At 43.7% G+C, this 20,218-nt stretch overlaps 1 protein-coding gene across 1 annotated transcript in view; it reads left to right on the top strand.

Moving 5' to 3' along the window:
• TEX261 (testis expressed 261) overlaps positions 1-20,218 on the top strand; it is a 719,138-nt gene that overhangs the window by 384,512 nt on the left and 314,408 nt on the right. The window lies entirely within an intron of this gene.

Raw genomic sequence — 20,218 nt, 5'->3', positions numbered from 1 at the left:
ACTGCACGGATTCCAGATGTTTCCCTACTTAAATGACTGGCTCATTATCGCCTCAACCAGGCATCAACTCCTCAGGACAAGAGAAAAACTAATCCAGATTTGTGCTCAGTTAGGCATAACCATAAATTTCAAAAAGTCACATTTTCAAACTATAGAATTCATAGTTGCGCTGCTTGACACAAGGTCAGCAGTCGCTTGTCTTCCCCTTTCCAGAGTTCAAACCTTAAGATCGTAAGTAAAAAAGATACTTTGCAGTGCCACAGTCCCTGCTTATCTGGGCCTACAAGCACTAGGATCAGGCAGCGATACTCCTTGTTTCGCTGTCCGGATTCCACATGAAGATTCTTCAATGGATGTTGGCATGTTAGTGGTCTATACTTCAGCTACCTTTGTGTCCCAGTTCAAATCACTAACTTGTGCGAAAAAGACCTGATGTGGTGGAGTGGACTCGGTCAGAACAACTACTACAAGACTGTCTATTTATCCCTTCTCATCTCAGGGCCATAGTGACCACAGATGCTTGCCAGCTGGGGTGGGCATTATCTGGGAAAGACAGTCCAAGGCATGTGGTCCCCGAAGAGATCAATTTACGTATAAATGTTCTGGAGTTGAAAGCAGTGCTTTTAGCTTTGCAAGCCTTTCAGGATGTTCTCCCACTGGGAACGATTACGATACAGACAAGACAATATGTCAGTGGTTTGGTACAACAATAAACAAGGGGGGAGCCAGATCATACCCCCATGTCAAGAAGCAACTATGAGTGTGGCAATGGGCAATCTCTTGCAACCGCTTTCTCTTAGCAATGAGTATTCCAGGGAAGACCACCCTGCTAGCAGACAAACTGAGCAGGTGCTTTTTGTTACCTCACGAGTAGTCCCTCAACCAAAAAGTAGCGGACATGATTTTCCACAAGTGGGGCCAGCCATGCTGCAGTCTCTTTGCATCTCCCCTAAACAACACGTGCAGCAGCTACTTTGCCCTTATCCCCCTACATTGGGAGTCACTGAGGGATGCTCTTCTCCACTTTTGGCCCCCTTGGGTTACTGTATGCTTATTCTCTGATCCCTCTGATATCGAAATTCCTTCAGAGAGCTGCCAGGTTGAAGAGCAAGGTCATTCCCATTCCCCTTAACTGTGGCCTCATTTGATCCATCAACCCTGGATTCTGGATCCAGTTCCAGACCTTCTGTCTCTCCGAACAAAAATGGTTTATCCGGATCTTCAAAAGCTCAAGCTGACAGCTTGGTTTCTCCATTGCTTGTGATAGCCAGACAACTAATGCTCTCTTCCCCAATTCACCAAATTCTATTATCTTCCCTCAAACCATCTACAAGGAAAAGTTGTGCTATCAAATGGAAAAGATTTGTGCATTGGGCAGTTGAAAATGATGTGGATCCTTTTTTTGCACCGATTCATAATATCCTGGAGTTTTTGTCATTGCTTTTTGATCAAGGAGCCAGTTCTTCCCCAGTTAAAGGTTCAGTTAGCAGCGATTTCCAGTTTCTGTGTTGGTCTTGATGGCTATTGCCTTGCTTGACAGAAAACTTTGTAAGACCTTTCTGCATGGAACACTTCTGTTGAGACCACCAGTTAAAGATCCTTCTCCACTGTGGGACTTAACACTGGTGCTGCAAGCTTTGGTTCTTCCACCTTTCAAACCTGCAAAGACGTGTGATCTCAAATTTCTGTCTTGGAAGACTTTATTTTTGGTGGCTATTACTTCAGCCAGAAGAATTTCAGAAATCCAAGCTTTGTTGGTGAAACCTCCATACCCAAGTTTTCATAAAGATAGTTACGTTGCGAACTAATGCATTCTTTTTGCCCAAAGTTGTATTAGAATCCAGCATCAACCAGTCTATCAACTTAACCAGTTTTCTTCCCAAATTATACAAACAAAGTCAAATAAGGATTTTAGAAAGACAGATCAGTTGTTTCCTTTATGGAAAAGAAATTGGTCGAGCCAGTGTGTTGAGTTCCCCTAGTCAAATGGCTCACTAATTGCATTCCTTTCGTTTCTGATAAATTGAATTTGCCTTTAACTAAGCAATTGCATGTGCATTCTACAAGATCCATTCATTCCAGAGCCTCCATGGATGATATTCATACAGCAGCAACTTGGGCTTCACCTCACACCTTCATATCTCATTACAAGCTAGACTTAATTTCTAGAAGTAGGCTATTATTTGCCTCAGTGGTACTCAGGAATATCCTCATCAAGGCCACCCTGGAATTATAGTAGCTGGTGACTCTGTCCCATCAGTCAAGGACGGAATGAAAATTGACAAATTAAATGAAGTCATATACTTACCATAACGTTCATCTGTGTCGTCCATTTTCATTCCTCCCGGACCCACCCACCAGTCCCCATCCAATGTTGTCTGAAGAGTGAGTGGATAGAGCCAGTCTTGGGTTTTTTCCTTTGCCTTTATGAGTCCAGATATAGCTTTGTGCTTCTTTTATCTGCTGTATTTTGCTTAAAAATATTTTTTATATGAGTAAAGTGGTAGTCTTTTGATCTGATGTAATGTGGTGGTGCATTCTGGGTAAAGGAGAAGCTCGAGAGTTCAAGGATGACACGAGCTTTTACAATGACCAAGTTGAATCCGAGGGCTCTCATCCGAACCCATCGGTTGAGGAGGAATGAAAATGGACAGCACAGGTGGAATGTTATAGTAAGTACATAACATCGTTTTTCATAAAATATGTGGGGAATGTGGTACTTTCTAGCAGGCACTGAAAATATTTGGTTCTAGTGATTGTGATAGTAAGGAGCTCCATCTAATTTATTCCTCCCCACATGCTATCCTGTGGGCACCCCATACAGGTATTAGCATTTAAGCTAGGGAAGAGTGTATCTGATGGTGTCTTCTCCGTCTGGCTTCAACCTGTGGGTTTTTGTATCCGACACAGATCTGACATCAGTCAAATCCTTCAGATTTCCAACTCACCAGGCACTGCTTCCCTTACCAACAGTCTCCCCCCTCCTCAGCTGACCCTCAGATCTAGTTTGCCACTATTCCTGTCAGCAGATCAATCTGGTTGTGCTTCAGCATATCCTTTATTGAGTAGCTTATGTGTAAAGTTTTCTTTTTCTTTACTGCTTACTACCCCAGTTACTGTTTGTAGTGTAATGTATTACTGTAGGTAGTTAGGTTAGCTTTGTTAGGGTGTGTGTTTGTAGTGTGTGTGTGTGTGTGTGTGTGTGTGTGTGTGTGTGTGTGTGTGTGTGTGTGTATTGATCTTCTTGCCTTTTCTTGAGCATAGATTTCTGCCTTGGTAGGCTTGTTTTTCTACTTGTGATGGTTAGGTTAGACTTGTTATGATGGATAAGAGTTTTAAAAAAAGTGTTGCCTGTGAGCATAAATTACTTAAACAGGACACACATGATAAGTGCATATATTGTTTGGGAGTTGCTTATTTGGACTCCACCTGCTCGATTTTGGAGGGATTTTGGTTCTAGAGCAATGAATGATCAGTGGGCAAAGTTGGTCCTTAAGGGACTTTTTTTCTTCTACTACTACTACTACTACTACTACTACTACTACTACTACTACTACTTTTCTTTTGCTTCCTTGGCCCTGAAACCCAAGCCTGACAAGCATTGCTTTTGGGAATCCAAGACATCCAAGGGGGATCGAAAAAGGTCCTACTGTGTTCCCATTCCAGGTCCATCTTCTTCAGGCTTGCCGGAACCGAAGGTCCCACAACATTTGGATGCCTTGAATGCCTTGGTGCCTACTACTAGCAAGACTCCATTTCCAGCTTAGAGTTTTCCTAGCCCCATCTTGGTTACTGGAGCTCCTTCAGTTTGGGCAACTTCCCCTTCTCCTCGTCTACTCTGCCAGAGCTGTTACCTGAGTCCTTGCTTTCCCCACCCCACTTCTGGGTCTCCCTGGTTCAGATCTAGCAGGCAGGTTTCTCGTCATCTAAGTGACCTTCCAAGCCTGTGTTGGTGGCTTCTGCCTGATCATTGAGGTTGGTGGATAGTATCAAAGCTTCGACTTGGAGCAGCTGATGAGGTCCTCTCTGCAGACACAGATGCAGTTAAGCCGTATCCCTTCTAGTCCAGGACCAATTCCCGGAACCTTGGCTCCATCTATCTGTTTCTGTCCTCGACCCCTTTGAATTCGAGGTCATCAGCCCCAGCTGCATTCCCACCCTCTGTGTCAGATGTGATGGTTTGGCCATATTCAGCTCCGGCTCCCTCTTTAGTCTCATTGATTCTAACCATGTCAGGGCCAACCAGACCTCAAGACTATGGTGTCGAGTCTGGTGCTAAAATTGACTGTCCCTGCTTCAGGTTCTTCCATCCTGATCAGAGCTTTGGCATTCAGCAGCTTGGCTCCCATCTCGACATCAGAACGAGGCGTAGCTCTCCCAGACTCTGCTGCATCTCTAGTATCTTCAGTTACTGGTACCCTCAGTTCCAGGAGGCCAGCATCTGCTTCTGACTTTGACATTGTGGAGAGGATGTTGATCTTCATAGTGATCACTGCTGCAGTAGCCTTAGCTATGTGGGTTATATCCTGCCAAGGATATAACAGCTGGCCAGCTTCAAAAGCTTTGGGGCACCTTCTGTGCAGCCAAATTGTCAGGCAGCTTAAGCTGAGTTGACTGTAAGATGAGTTTGGGTGTGAAGCCCTTCAGAGCTTTACTGCCTCTAAATACTAGTCTCTTCTGAGGCTTTTGAAGATCGAGTCTGTTTGTGCTTTCCTTAGCTGGGCAGATAAGTTCCCTTTTGGATGGGGACTTCCATTTTTGTTATTTCTGACATTTTATTATTTTACTCTTCAGGAAAGTTATTTTAAATATAGGAGTGTTGTATTTTAACATATTGTCTCAAGACTGGAACATACTTTTAAATGGAGCACTCATTTCTGTCAGTTTGAAAGTAGTGCTGTCTAACTGATTAAAATATCTTCTGTGGAGATATTGTGTTTATTTTAACTTTGTGAGGCTGCCATGGTGTTTGAATGTGTTTTTTTACTGTGTTTTTGTCTGTCAATAAATAAATATAAATATATATATATATATATATATATATACATATATATATATATATATATATATATATATATGTGTATATAAGTCTGTACATATATAAAACTTTTGTGGATTTGTAGTTTTACTGGCATTGTTGCTTGATTTCTCCAGGATAGTGGCACCATTTTTGGCTTGACCATGGAACAGATTCTGTCCCACGGTCAGTCCTTCTTCCAGCCACAAAAAGAAAAAGTTAAGCAAACAGCCTTGCCATCACAGCAGGCTAGCAGTTTGCCTCAGCCACAGGTAGGTGACACTGCTGTGGCCATTTGTTGTTCCTGAGGCCACTCATCTTTTACCTGGGATCTCTCTGGTGTAGCACCTATAGCCACTATGGACCAGGAGGGGGTTAGCCATGTCAACTATGGCTGTTGGGGCCCCCCTCAAGGAGCAAGGGAGAGACACCCTTGTCGTCCTGGAAGAGGGAACAGGGAAGAATGCCCTGTTGTGTCAGAATGCTCTGCCCATCCCTAGGGAAGCAGCAGCTGTCATTAGTAACTTGGTTGGTCCTATTTTTTTCTGTCAAAAAGAAAGAGAAAAAACAAACATATATCTAACTCTTCTCAAATTTCTTTGGGTAGTAGTTTACTGGGACTGGTTTAGGATTTGATTCAGGCTGCTGATCCTTCTTGTATGGCAGTTTCCAATAAAAGAAAAAGGAATGCCTCCATTCCTGAAGAGATTCAAGATTATGAACAGGAAGATGCAGGTACAGATTCAGTATTTTGTTTTCAGAATTCTGATCCAGACTCAGAGGAGAGCTCACTTTCTGATTCTCCTTGGGGGCTTTCTCTTTCTCTGACACTATTGATAGAATGTCCCAGTGTTTTCAGTGGAACAACACTGAGGTTTCTCAGTCCCTGAAAAAATACTATGAGTTGTTAGAGAATTATTTTCAAGAACCTATACCAATTCCTCTTGTCCTGTCTGCTGTAGAGGATGTGTGTCTTACTGCCAGCAATTTTCCTAACAGTTAGCCAGTTGTCCCTAAACAGGCAGATAGGATATATAAAGTTTCTCAGTCTTTTAAACTTATATATACTATTACCAAACCTGACCCATCAGCTAAAGCATCAGTTAACTCCTCTGCTGCTAACCACTTAGTTAATTCCAATCCTATTTTTTCTAATAAGGATGGGAAAATTATTAAGTATGAGAAAAGTATATACTTCTGCAACTTTGAATTTCAGAATTTTAAGTTGTCAAGCTCGTATGTTAAACTTTATTTTGACATATTATGAAAGCACGAGGAATGCTTTATCTACACTTTCTTCTTGTGAAGGCAAAATCTGCTTTAAATAACTTAGTTCCTTTTCTTGCACAGGTCATTATATGCAGTCAGTGTGCGACTCTTGATGCATCTTTCGGGGCTATGTCCTCTCTTATAGTTTTAGAGGATTGCTTGACTGCATGCTCAGAACCTCCCAGAGGATATTAAATATCAAAATATAAATGAGAATATGAATGAGATATAAAATGAGATTTTAAACTTTCCCTTGGATAGACATTGTGTCTGTCCTGTCTGCTGCAGAGGTGAACAAAAAGTGTGATGAAAGGGTTAAGATGATCCAGTATTTTTAGCCATCCTTTTCCAAAGTGTCGAAGGGATTTTCTTTCTCCTCATCCAATTTCAGCACAACAGATTGTTTCGGACAAATGGGTTCTGCATATCATTCATCTGAGTTACAAGTGGCAGTGGGAAGAAATTCCTCCTTTCCGGGGGGGGGGGGGTGTCATTCCTCATCCTGCAGATCAGACTATATTGTTTCCAGCTGTTCTTCATCACATACTCTCACAATGAGTGATAGAACCAGTTCCTCCTTCCGAGCTGGGGAATGTTTTTATTCAAGGATGTTCCCAGTCCCAAAGAAAGAAAATGCTTGGAGACTAGTTCTGGATCTTTCTTTCCTAAACATGTTTGTGATAGTGCCCAAATTCAGAACAATGTCACTTTACAACCTTCTTCCTCTTTCAAGTGTCCTGGTAACACTAGACTTTAAAGATACCTATCATATTCCTGTTCATCCAGACTTCAAGCACCACTTATGGTTTTGTGTGTCTGGATCACATTATCATTTCTCTGCCATATCCTTTGGACTATCCACTGCATCATGAGTGTTTACAAAGCTCTGGTTATATCTTATGTAGGATACATGGTATCCACATTTTCCCATATTTAGACAGCTTGCTTATCTTTGCAGACTCTCTTTTTTCAGAATTTCAGGAATCTCTCTCTTGGATGAGAGATCTTTTGCACAAGCTTGGATTCCAACATATTATTCAGAAGTCTTTCTTGACTCCCTCACACAGGATTGTGTTCTTGGGATGTCAGCTAGACACACCAGTTCAAAGAGCCACATCCATTCAAAAAGCTTTTCTTCCACAGGAAAAAAAATAGATTTTTGTTTAGATCGGTTTCTAAAGTTTCCCACTCAGGCTTCGGCCAAGGCCATGGAATCCTTCAGCATTTTGAGGCTCATGGCATCTATGCCTCTCATCATACCCCCTGGCAAGATTGCACATGAGAAAGATAAAGTGGTATCTGAAATGTCTTTGGTCCCAGCTTCATTACCCTTTATCTTTTCAGATCCCAGTACTGAGGTTTGTCAGAAGAGAAATCACTTGGTGGAAACGACAACATCCTTAAATCAAGGTCTCTCATTCTCCCTCCCTACTCCAGAGCTGTAATTCACCACAGATGCTTCAGATTTTGCATGGGGAGCAGGTTCAGAAGAGGTGAAAGTGCAGGGGTGTGGGACACTAAAGACAGACACAAGTCCATAAATATCAAGGAGATGCTTGCCCTGATGAAGGTCCTCAATGATGTGAACCATCTTTGGTCCCTGGCACCTCTTCAAGTGGTTACAGACAGTACGACAGTGAAGTGGTACATCAACAGGCAAGAGGAAACCAGGTCATACCCCCTTTGCAGACTAGCCATGTCAGCCTGAGATATGGCTTCACAGCACAATCTCACTCTACAGGTATCTTTTGTGTGACAGACAAGCTGAACACTACCAGAGCAGTCCCTCATGAACGGAAACTAGATCTGGTGGTCTTCCAAGAATTGATCCATTTGTGTGGAGTTCCTCAAGTAGACCTCTTTGTCTCCTCTTTGAAGAATCAACTGGCAAAATTCAGTTCCAAGACTCTATTCAAGAAGTCTTGGAAGACAAATGCCTTTTCTTTTCTTTGGACAGGAATATTCCTGTATGCCTTTCCACTAATTTCCAGGTTACTTCTGAAGATTAAGAAGGAATCTCCAAGTTTTTTGTGATGATTCCCTTCTGGCCCAGGCAACCATGATTCTCCCTTCTTTTGTAAATGGCCAATGGCAATTACCACAAGCTTCCTCACAGAATGGATCTACTCACACAAGAACAGGGTTGTTTGATGCACTCCAACATCAGTCATCTTCACTTGACTCTCTGGATGATAGGGTCTCTGGCACCTGTTTTCTGAGGATGTGCAGCATGTAGTAATGGAGGCATGAAAACCTGCTACTAGGAACCTTTTCTATTTGCTTAATATACAGTTTTCTAGTTGGTACCTACAACATAACCATCAATCTTCCAGGTTTAGTTGTTTGGTTTTACAGTATTTGTCTGAGTTACTGTCCTGCAGTCTTTCTTATTCCTCTGCCAAGGTTTATTTATTGGTCATTTCAGCATGTATGCCCATGGATCCTGTTCTTTCAAGGCAGTTGCATGGCAAAATGTTTTGCACAAGAAGTTCTAAGTAAACTAGCGGCCTCTCCTTGAGATCTTATTTTGTTTTTAGGTTTTTGTCCCTGCCGAATGGCGCACTGCTACAGTTATCCCTCTCCACAAAGAAGGAGCAACTACAGACCTTGGGAGCTATCGCCCCATTAGCCTGACAAGACTGATATGCAAATCTGTGGAACTCATTATCATGGACCTAATAAGCAAGGATATAGGGAATCTCCAAACTCTGGATCCCACACAGTTTGGTTTTGTGAAGGGTAGATCATGCCTGCTCAACTTAGTCAACTTCTTTGAGTCAGTCACCAGAGCTGTGGATGAAGGCAAGGCAGTTCATACAGTGTACCTCGATCTGGCCAAGGCTTTTTATACCATTCCTCAGTCAGAAATCGTAAAAAAACTCACTAAGCTTGGCATCAACCCCTATATCACTAGGTGGGTTGCAAACTGGCTCACAGATGGAACCCACAGTGTGAAAGTAGCTGACTCCAAGTCAGACTGCCAATTAGTCACGAGTGGAGTCCCACAAGGTTCAGTCCTGGATCCTCTCCTGTTTGGTATCTACTTCTCTGAAGTCCAGGCCAACACGAAGGGACTCTGGCTGACGAAGTTCGCAGATGATTGCAAGTTGAGAGCTATTATTAACTACCCTAGCGATGTTGACATCCTACAGAATGGCCTCACTGTGACCAATGACTGGTGTCAGAACCATGGCCTTAAGCTCAATGCCAAAAAATGTGTCGTCATCCCCTTTGGGAAAAACCCGGTTCCCATGAATTACCACATTGATGGTAGTCCACTGAACACAAGAAGACATAAGAGATCTGGGAACACAGGTTGACAGCAACCTCTCTTTGGTCAGAAAGTCCTTCTATGTGGCACATCTCATTACTAAGGGTTTTGCATCCAGGAAGAAAGAGGTCATTGTCTCCCTCTACTCTTGAACCAGAATGGCTTCACTGGTTAAAAAACGATCCACTAGGCGTATATATATGTAAAAAGCAATTTATTAACAACACACAGAGGAAAAAATAAAATAAATAAATAAATGAATAATATTAATCCAAATGAGTCAAATCCAAGCGCTTTCGTCTCCTGTGTAGGAGACTTTTTCAAGAACAGAGCATGCCCAACAACTGAAAAACTTTTATACCATCATTAATTAAGTTTCAAAGCAAAAGCACCAATCATTTTCTGTTTTCACTAATTGAATCCTTTGGTGTAGGGTGTGACAGTTAAAGGTATAACACACTGAAATGTGCAATAAAATATGCAGTTTTACCATGAGTCAAACCAACACAAATAGTAAAAAAACGTGTGTGTGTGTATACCATTTGTGCATTACAATCGGTTGTCATGAAATTTAGAAAGTAAAATTATATATTAAAAAGTATATAACTAATATACTTGTGTTAGGTTTTACAAGTGCATATACATACGCACATGCTTGTGTAACCTATTCACGAAAATGTATGAATATATAAACGAATAATGCCTGTGTGAGTAAAAGCTAAAATATGTGTGCATATATATAACTTATATGCACAATAACATTAATTTTAGAGGGTCAGAATGCACATAATTAATAAAATTAATAAAAGTTCATTGCCAACATTAAGCAAATATGTTGGTATCATCAATTTTTTTTTAGGTTTAATAAATAAATGATAAATGTGTTTATAATAAATTAATAAATAGATACATAAGCATATTATGTTAAAAACTTAAAAATTGTTGGATAACCACCTATGTTAAAATGCAGTGTATAACAAATTCACCTATCTAGGCTCTTCAACTTCAGAAAACAAGTAACTGAAATGGAATCATTCAGGCCTGGCCATTGAGTAGCATTCGTTCTTAATTGCCATAAAGCTTCATTCATTTCAAAATGTAATGGCCATGGTCCACCCCTTGATTTAACTTCCATAGCTTCTATGATAGTGAATTTAAACCCATGATCCAGCCATTCATTACAATGCCTTGCCAAGGCATTTATATCCTTTTTTAATTTAATGTCCCTCAAGTGCTCGTAAATACGTGTCTTTAACTTTCTTTCCGTTTTTCCAATATAAAAACAGGTGCATTTGTAACAGAAAGCACAATAAACAAATCTTTCAGTGTTACAACAACATTTTTTCTTCTGGGTGACTCTAATGCCATTAATGTTAAATTTCATGCCTTCCGTTATATATTGGCAATACTTACAAGATCCACATTTTCTCATGCCCCCAATACTATAAACTTGGGTGTTGTTTTCAAGTATGTTTTTGAGGGACTGACCCTTTCTGTACACTGCAATAGTTCTTTCTCCTATACATTGTCTAATTTCATTACACGAAGTTAAAATAATCCAGTTTTTCTCTAAACTTCTTAGTATGTCATGATTCTCAAGATTATATGTGGTAATAAAAGCACAACGATAGTTGGTTTCTGATAATATTGGATTTTCAAGACTCATACTATTCTGTGAATTATCATCAAAAGCCCTTTGTCCATCTACTTCACTCGGTGTTATGTTGTATGCCATCAACCATTAGAATAGCTTGAAAAAAGCCTCTCTCTCTTTTGTTGACAACCTCTAACATTACATTATTTACTAAATCTCTTGGATATTCTCTTTTTATAAACATTTCTTTTAGTAAATCACATTCATTCAGAAAAGTGTCAAAGCAAGATATCATGCGGGCCTGTCTTACAAATTGGCCCTTCACTACCGCTCTTTTTTGTTTGTAAGGGTGTGCACTATCAAAGTGTAAAAAACTATTAGAATAAGATTCCTTCCGATATATTTCTGATACAAATTTACCTAACTGTCTATCTCTTATTAGTTTAATATCCAAGTATAAAATTTCCTCTTCACCAATGTTATGGGTAAATTTAAGAAAGGGTGTTGAATTATTGATGTAATTTAAAAATTCATCAATAAGGTCCCTTGGACCAGCCCAAAAAAGATGAAAATATCATCCAAAAATCTGACATACAGTCTACAATATTTAAAAAAAATGTGATTCAAAAACAACTCTTTTCCCATTGTAGCATCACCATATTGGCATAAAGGCCACCACCCATAGCAACACCAACCATTTGTATAAAAAATTCTTTGTTAAAAAATATACAATTATTTTTTAAAACAAGATCAAACAGTTGTTCGAACACATTAATCCTGGGTTGGGGTATCCCTTTTTCAAGTAAATAGTCACATACCCATTCTACCCCTGTATCATGAGGTATTGAAGTACAGAGGTCCTTTACATCAATGGTTACAAAGTAGCCACTCTCTTTGGATTCCAAATGATTGATTCTCTTCAAAAAATCCCATGAGTCCCTACATATATTAGTCTCTTCCCTCACTCTTCCCTCATTAGGCCAATCATCGAGTACAATGCCCCATTTAGCATGTACCTCACTAGATACCTGCAACAACTGGAGAGGCCGCAAATGTACCTCACAAAGAGGATCCAAGGCTTTAAACACTTGTTCTGTATGGACAGACTCAAAAAACTCCAACTATGCTCCATCTCATATCACCTACTTAGAGGTGATCTCTGCTTGACTTACAAAGCCATGCCTGACCCAGCTCTGTTAGAAATGCTACATTTAAAGAAATCCCAATCCCTCTGCACCACATGATCCAGAGACCTCAACCTCATTACCACAATTAACAGAACATGCTGGACGGACAGGTTCATAACCCAGAGACTGCCCATGCTATGGAACAGACTTCCCATACCTGTCAAGCAGATCACCTCAAGCTGGTAACCCAGAGACTGCCCATGCTATGGAACAGACTTCCCATACATGTCAAGCAGAGCACCTCACTGACCCTCTTCAAGAGAAATCTTGATGAGTGGATGGTTAACAGAAAATTCACCCCGGGGATAATACCAGTGTCTCTACTCAACAGAGGCATTGGGAACTAAGGTCGGGGGGCACTATGCCAGGGTAATCCTATGGCTAGGCTTGTAAAGGCCCCAGGGCCATTAGCCTAGTACACATCTATGAACCTATGAACATTTGTTTCATTTGAACCAGCTAATCTGGATGACTTGAGGTTCTTAACATGGGAAACGGTTTTATTGAGTGCTCTGACCTCTGGAAGACGGTTATTTGAGTTGGAAGCTCTTATGGCGAGTCTCATTTTCCACAGGGCAGTTTGTCTTTGAGAACTAATCCTCCTTTTATGCCTAAATTGGTATCAGAGTTTACTTTAAACAAAACTGTCCATCTCCCTATTTTCTTTCCTGAACCTAAAAATGAAGGAGAAAGGATACTCCATACCTTGGATTTCCACAGACAACTCAGATACTCTCTTGACAGAACTAAATCTTTCAGATCATTGGATCAATTTTTCATTTCTTGTAAAGGTAAGAAGAAATAACAGATGTCAAAAAGACTATTCCAAATGGTCGTCCAAGGCTATTTATTACCTTTTTATCTGAAGTAGTTAACGTCATTTTATCTGCAACCTGTGGGTATACGGATCCGTATTGGATCCGAGCCGGCAACTGTTTTCTAGCATCAGCTCCAAGCTCTGAGCTCCTCCCCTTACCCATAATGCCCTACCATCTCATATCTTCCCTCAGATCTCATTTGCTGCGCCAGTAGTGTGCATCATGGTCTCCTTTGCTCTGAGCTATAAAGGGATAGTAAGTGGAAAATTTGTCTTATATAGTGTGCTTGTGTAGGATTACCCTTCCTCCCCTTCTGTAGTAGCGCATTGGTCGTTAGTGTAAAAAAAAAAGTTTTGTTGGTAGTAGAGTAGTTTCAAGCCTGCCCTTCCCCTACTTGTGTGTGTGTGGTTCTTTTGTGGGAAGGTAGTTTCCTTACCTTTGAACGCAGGACTATGGCTGATCAGCCAAAGCCTGTATTCAAAAAATGTACAGAGTGTGACCATAAGCTTTCCCCTGCTGATGGTCACACTCTGTGTGTGACATGTCTAGGAGTAGCACATCTATCTACCCAGTGTGCTATTTGTTCAGGTTTCAACTCCAGGGCCCTTAGGGATCGTAAGGCCAAGCTAGTCACCAAAGGCCTTCTCCTAGTTGCCATGCTGGATTCTGCCTCAGCATCGGTCTCTGGTACACCCCCCCCCCCCAGACAGGGACTCAACCTCCCTCTTCGCCTGTTGAGGGGTCCTCTTAAGGACAGATCTTCCGTCAGCAAGGCTGACAAAGATAAAGAGAAGGAAAAGGAAAAACGCAGAGAAGAAAGGGAGAAAAAGAAAGACAGGCATCGCAAGAGATCCCCAGCACAGGGAGCTCTTTCTCAGCCCTCCATCCAAGTCCAAGAGGCCTCTTTCTCCTCTGCTCCGGTCACCACGTTTCTCACCGAAGCCGTTGGAACTTTCGGACCTGAGGCCCTCCACCCCTCTGCGCAGACCAGCCAGATCTGAGTTGGTGGCCTCTTCGAGGTCGACTCGGAGCCTATCGGAAATGGATATGGACAAGATGATGCAGAGATTTCTTCAGACCCAAATTCAGATGGGAGTCTTGCCAGGTCCCGCTCCCTCTGAAGGGGCAACCTCCATGCCTCTTTTCCACCCCATCTCTCCTTCCCCGATCCGTGCTTCTGGGCTTTTGGATCTGAGGTTCTTCGGAGCTGGTAGCTCGGCGCCGACAGTTCCTCCAACCTCGACTCCGGCTGTTACCTTGAGTTCCTCGAATCCAACCTGCTCGGATCCGAGTGACTCTCGGAGCCGTGGACAGGGAGTCGGACCCGGGGGAATGGATTCTTTGGCTCTGACCTTTTCGGACCCAATCCGTTCCCTAGGACCTCAGGCTACCCTGTCATCGGCCCCGGTCCCCATTTCGGATCTGGGGAGGTCTTCTCCTTCGGCCTTTGAAGTGGTGGAGAGGGTTCTCTCCCAGGGATTGAGACCCCAGTCCATTCCCTCGGATACCACCCTGGCCTCACTGGATTTGGCAATGACTCCCTCCATCCTGTCTCAGGGACAGCCCGTGCCAGAGGATCCCCTGGTCATTTTCCCCAAGGAAACCCCTGCAGCTCACGGATCCCATTCTGAAAGTCCCACTGAAGAGGGCCACCACAAGCGCAAGTGCAAAAGGAGGCACCTAGACTCCCCAGAGTCCCTCACCACTGACACTGACTTAGATGAAGGAGAAGGTTCCCCCAGGTCACCTCCCGAAGATGTCTCCTTCAGAGAAATTATGAAAATCCTCTGCCAGAGAGGGGAGGTTGGTCAGCCCCAAAACCTTCTGGGGATGAGTCAGTGTTTCTGGAGGCCTTTGGCACGGGCCCATCTACTTCCTGGGTGTCCCCACCAGCAGACCCCTTGGTGGACCTCATCACCACGAGGGCATGGAAGGAGCCCGACACCGTAGAGCCCATCCCCAAATGTCCTGACAAGGTCTTATCTCCTCCTTCGGATAGACAACCCTGGTTGAAAGGAGCCCCGGTTGATGCTATGTTGGTCACAGCGGCCACAAGGAAGGAACTAGCACAGAAGAGTTCCTTAGTCCACCCTCCAAAGAAGGAGTCCAGATTGGTGGATAGGTTTGGGAAGCACATATACTCTTCAGTGACTTCCTCTATCCGTGCGCTGAATTATTTGGCACATGTAATTCAACTTCAGCGAGACTTTGCTTCGGAATTTGCTGAGTCGCCCCCAGAGTCTTTATCGCTGCAGGACAAACAGCTGTTTTCGGCAAAAATGTCTACTCTGAAATTGGTCTCGAATACATCTATGCGGCTACTTTCTCATGCCATGGAAGGAGCAGCTAGAGTGGCTGGGACAGGCATAGCCATAAGGCGTCATGCCTGGCTCAGATTGTGTCAGTTCGCGGACCCTTTCAAGGCATCGTTTATCAACGCTCCCTACGACGGCTCTTCCCTTGTTCGGAAGGCAGTACGTGACACACTGGTCCAGAGCGAAAAGGACAGGAAGACCTTGTCTGTCGTCGGAGTCTGCTTCTGTAACCCTCAGCAGTCCTTCTCTAGGAATCAAAGAGGGCAGAAGAAGCTGTGGTTCCGAAAATCTCAGTTTTCCCGGGATTCTCAGGACAGCTATTCCCCCAGAGGCAGAGGGGGACAAGATTGATGCTGACCCAGAGGTAGAGGGGGTCCCAGGAATTTCGGGTCTAGGGAACCCTTTTCTGATAGACCCGGTCAGCAGCCTTGAGGGGTTGCCCAACTGTCCTACTCTGGAGGCAGTCGGGGGACGATTGTCCTTACACCCAGCGGCATTGGAGTCCATTATGACAGATCGCTGGGTTCTTCAGATAATATCCAGAGGTTACTCTATTCCTTTCTTTGCCCCTCCAAACATTACAAGACATCTCCTGGATGTTCCACCCCCTCACAGGGAGGCCGCAACTCTAGAGGTTTCAAAGCTGCTTATCAAATGAGCCATCGAAAAGGTTCCCCCCGACCAGTCCGGATTAGGCATTTTCTCATGGTTCTTTTTGGTGCCAAAAAAGACGGGGGACCTCAGGCCCACTCTAGACCTGTCCACATTAAACCTGTCGGTAGAAAAACAGAAATTCTGGATGATCACTCTACAGTCCATTCTACCTTATCTCCGGGAGTGTGACTGGATGTGCTAGTTAGACCTTCAGGATGCTTACTACCGCATCAAAATACACAGAAGCTCCAAGAGGTTTCTGTGCTTCCGGCTGGGAGACAGTCACTTTCAGTTCAGGGCCCTACCCTTTGGTCTCTCCACAGTCCCCAGGGTGTTCACCAAGGTAATTGCAGTTGTAGCGGCCCACCTGAGGTTTCAGGGTATTCAGGTGTTTCCTAACCTGGACGACTGGCTCTTCGCTGCGCACAACAAGCATCACTTGTGTCTGGCCCGAGATTATTTCATTCGATTAGCAGACTCACTGGGAATTAGTCAATGTTCACAAATCCCATTTGCAACCAGTACAAATTCTAGACTTCATTGGGGCACGGTTAGACACTTTGCAGATGAAGGTATTCCTAACTCCAGACAGGATTCTACATCTCAGGGGCCACATAGCTCAGATAGCGAACTCCCAGTTTTCAAAGGCAAGCAAGGTTCTCCGAGCTCTGTGCTCCATGGCTGCCGCCATATCTATTCTCCCGTATGCACGTCTTCACATGCGGGTTCTTCAATGGAATCTGGCAGTCCAGTGGTCCTGGCTAGACCTACCCATGGAATTTCCGATCAAGATTAGCCACGTCTGCAGGACATCCCTTCTTTGGTGGTTAACGTCACCAGAGATATCAACAGGACATCCATTTGCATCAACCCCAGTCCAAACCACAGTGACCACGGACGCCTCCCAACCCGGGTGGGGGGGACACTGTTTGGGAAGGACAGTCCAAGGCACATGGTCCCAAACAGAGACCAATTTGCACATAAATGTTCTGGAGATGAGGGCAGTGCTTTTAGCGTTGGAAGCCTTTCACACAGTCCTCCCTCTCTGATTGCAATTCAGTCAGACAACATGTCGGTCATCTGGTATATCAACAAGCAGGGGGGAACCAGATCCTACCCGCTATGTTGCGAGGCCATGAGAGTGTGGGAATGGGCGATTTCCACTGGTCGGTGTCTGATAGCAACGCACATCCCGCGGCGCTCCAACATTGTAGTGGACAGATTGAGCCGGGGCATTCTGATGCCCTACGAGTGGTCTCTGAAACAGTCAGTAGCGGAGGAGATTTTCCTGGCATGGGGTCAGCCTTGCTGTGATCTCTTCGCATCTCCTTCCATCGCGAAGTGCAGCGAGTTCTTCGCTCTGATTCCCTCACCAGGGGAAGTCCCCAGAGATGCTCTAGTCCATGCTTGCCCCCCCGGGCTTCTGTATGCTTATCCTCCATTGCCACTCATTCCGAAGTTTCTTCAGAAAGCTTGCTGACTACGGTGCAAAGTGATCCTCATTGTCCCGTTCTGGCCTCGTCAGGTTTGGTTCCCATTCCTTTGGTCTCATCTATTAGCTCCCCCGTGGGTTCTGGATCCCTGCCGGGATCTAATTTCCCATCTGTCGGGGACACGTCCACCCAGTCTGGGCAGCCTCATGCTTACAGCTTGGTTGCTCCAGTTCCGTTAATCGCCAGGACTCCCAGTCTTTCATCCCAGGTCAAATCGATTCTAGTGGCCTCTCTTAAAGATTCCACTAGAAAACTATACTGTAGTAAATGGAAGCGCTTTTCCATTTGAGCTTCACAGAGATAAATAGATCCCTTTACAGCTCCTGTTCCAACTTCCTGTCTAGTATTTTTCAGCAAGGAGCTAGTTCCTCCACAGTGAAAGTACAATTGGCAGCCATTTCCAGTTTTCACGTTGGCATAGACAACATGGCCTTAGCCTCCTCTAGGCTTTGTAAGGCTTTTCTCAAAGATACTTTTCTGCTACGGCCCCCTGTCAAGGATTCTGTGCCTTCTTGGGACCTTACTTTTGTTTTACAAGCATTAGTTGCCCCTCCTTTCGAACCCGCAGCGTCTGTGGACTTAAAATTTTTGTCCTGGAAGACAGCGTTCCTAGTAGCCATCACTTTGGCTAGGAGAGTTTCTGAGCTTCAAGCTTTGTCTGCCGTGCCTCCTTATTTGGTCTTCCATAAGGATAGGGTTTCCCTCCATACTAACCCTTCTTTCTTACCTAAAGTGGCATCTGAAGCAAACATAAACCAGTCCATTAACCTGCCGGTTTTCTTTCCCAACTTTCAAAATAAAGGCGAGTACAAACTCCATTTGTTGGATGTTCACAGACAACTTCGCTTTTATCTTCATAGAACGAAATCTTTCCACAAGACTGACCAATTGTTTTTCTTTTTCCAAAGCATTCATGGGAAAAGCTATTTCTAAAGTTTCTTTAGCCAGATGGATCACTCTTTGTATTTCACATGCTTACAAAGCAAAAGGTTTATTACCTCCTGGTATAGTTAAAGCTCACTCTACCAGGTCCATGGCGACTTCTGCTGCTTTTTGGTCCAGGGTACCTTTGGATGATATTTGCGCAGCAGCGACATGGTCCATTTTACATACCTTCATTTCCCATTACAAATTGGATCTGATTTCGAGGGGTAGAGCATCCTTTGGCTCTGCGGTGCTCAGGAATATCCTTCTATAAGGGCTTCCCAGGATCGGAGTAGCTGGGGACTCTGTCCCACAGGTTGCAGATAAAATGAAGTTAACTACTTCAGATAAAGAAGTTATGTACTCACCATAACGTTCCATCTGAGTAGTTATACTTCATTTGTCTGCACCATTCCCTCCCTCCATCCCCCGGACTTTATCCTGTTTTCAGGTTGTTTATTGGGTTGAGTTGCATATATTTTGTTAGTTGCAGCAAACTCGATCTGAGGGAAGATAGGAGATGGTAGGGCATTATGGGTAAGGGGAGGAGCTCGGAGCTTGGAGCTGATGCTAGAAAAAAGTTGCCGGCTCGGATCCGATACAGATCCGTATACCCACAGATTGCAGAAAATTGAAGTATAACTACTCAGATGGAACTTTATGGTGAGTACATATCTTCTTTTTATACTCACCATGACAAATCTGTTCCAGGTAGGGTCAAGGCCCACTCTACAAGGACCTTGGCTTCTTCTATAGCATTTTGGAAATGGTTGGATTCTAGAAGTATTCTAGAAGCTGCAACTAGGTCCTCTGTACATAATTTTTACAAAGCACTATACGCTAGATTCCTTCTCTAGGTCTAGATCATGCATTGCTAGAGCCATTCTCCAGGGGTTCCTGGACTCTTCTTCCACCTTCCCAGTATACTTAGCTATGGTAATCTGGCCATATACCTAAGGCTATTGCAGCAGTCATCAATATGAAGAACTTAGTGCAGTTGTGTAAATAAAACTTACCGTAACAGTAGACGTTCAAATGATCACTACTGCAGTAGCCACTCCATCCCCCTTGTTTTTTCGTGTGCTTTTTATGCCATGCTGTGGACTTTTTTATTCCCAACCTTGTCCTTTCAGGGCTAAGCCTCCCTCTCTTTGCTTTCAGGAAAGCTGTGAAGGGCTTGGCACACAGACTTGTCTTTTTGTCAGCTCAGCTCAAGCTTCTTGACAGTTTGGGGGCGTGGAAGGTGCCCTGGAGCTTTGGAAACTGGCCGTCTGTTCTGTCTTTGGCAGGATATAACCCATATAGCTAAGGCTACTGCAGCAGTGATAATTCAAACCTCTACTGTTATGGTAAGTTTTACTCACACAACTGTACTTTCTCTTCTAAGGAGATGGGTCAGGTTTCTCCAGCCGGTGATCCATCCCCTTTCTCATTTGGACCCGCAACTAGTCATCAGCCTGCTCCTAGACAAACCTGTGCTGGGTGGTTTACAATCAGCTGTCATGGCAGAGCTTTCCTGCCTTGTCCCCCTCTCCTGTGGCTTTGCCAGAGCAAGAGGCCATGAGGAGAAGAGGTGTAAGAGGAGCACCTGGACTTCCCACAAGAGTTTCTTATGGAGGATACTGACCTTGAGGAAGGAGAGGGGTCCCCAGAGTCTCTGTGGGATGACACCTTTT

This window comes from Protopterus annectens, chromosome 2.part2 (genome assembly GCF_019279795.1).
Source record: "Protopterus annectens isolate FY-2018-M chromosome 2.part2, PAN1.0, whole genome shotgun sequence".
NCBI lineage: Eukaryota > Metazoa > Chordata > Ceratodontiformes > Protopteridae > Protopterus > Protopterus annectens.
Note: the sequence above shows the minus strand (reverse complement) of the source record. Positions and strands in the feature narration are given on the sequence as shown.